Source organism: Lipotes vexillifer, unplaced genomic scaffold (genome assembly GCF_000442215.2).
Source record: "Lipotes vexillifer unplaced genomic scaffold, Lipotes_vexillifer_v1.1 scaffold604, whole genome shotgun sequence".
Classification (NCBI taxonomy): domain Eukaryota; kingdom Metazoa; phylum Chordata; class Mammalia; order Artiodactyla; family Lipotidae; genus Lipotes; species Lipotes vexillifer.
This window is the reverse complement of record NW_006798979.1, coordinates 2,100,776-2,101,905: the sequence shown is the minus strand read 5'-3', so window position 1 is coordinate 2,101,905 and position 1,130 is coordinate 2,100,776.

Here is a 1,130-nt window from a genome sequence, read left to right as displayed (position 1 = left end):
CGAACCCGTGCCCCCCGCATCGGCAGGCGGACTCCCAACCACTGCGCCACCGGGGAAGCCCCTGACCCGTCTATTTTTATAAGTTCCCCAAGATTCTAAGGCACAGCTAGAAGTGAGAACCACTGAGCCTGGAGGAGTGTTCCTCAAAAAGCACTGGAACAAAACCAACTTATTTTTATGCATATCAACCATTGACCCCTGCTGTAAAATGATGGAGGTGGCACCAGAGGCTCAGAGCGCAGGACTGTGGACCCGGACTGGACTTGGAATTCGAACTCATTCCTCAGTTCAAATCCTGGCTCTGCCATTTCCAGGCTCTCTGCACTACCCGAATCCCGTGACCTTTTTGAGCTGCGTTTCCTTGGCTGTAAGAAACAGGATAGTTCTGTCTTACATGCAGTGGTGAGAAGAAATGAGATAATAATGCCAAGGATGCTTGTAAATGATGTACCAGGCCAGCGTATGGTGGTGATGAAGTTCCAGAGAGGGGATTAAGTTGGAGGGAATAAAGGAAGTTTCCACTTTTCCAGAGGGAGGCTGGTGGTGAGATTACCCACAGAGTAAGGGGAGGAGGTGCTGGGAAGGAAGTTGGTTGAGATGCCCCCACTGAACTGGCTTCTTCCCAGCCTTTTGGAGCGAGGCACAGAAGGGTTTAACTTATTCCAAAATCAAGGCTCTCTGGCTTTGCCTGTTGCTGGCAGGATTGTTTTTGTTCCTGCTAATTAAAAACAGGTGCATTTGCCTGAGACTTGTGCTGGGAGCTTTTCTTAGACCTGGTTGCTCTGGAGACTACAGTCTCCACAGGCACTCAGTTTAGGGGAAGAGTTCTGGCCGCATTTGCATATGAGAACTTGGGTTTCACCTGAGGTTCATAAAAAGAATGGAAAAATGATAGGTGCTTATCTGTTCTCCAAGAGAGAAAATGGCTTTTTTAAATAGGCTGCGGCAAAGGCAAAAAGTAGCAAAGGATGAACAGGACTGAGAGTAGCTCAGAATCCCTGTTCCAAGCCCGCCACAATCTCACTATCTGACCTTGAACAGTAAAAAAAAAAAAAAAAAAGAAAAAAAATTCAAACAACCCCCCAAAAAACAAAAAAAAAAAAAAAAAAAAAAAAAAAGGAAAAAAAAAA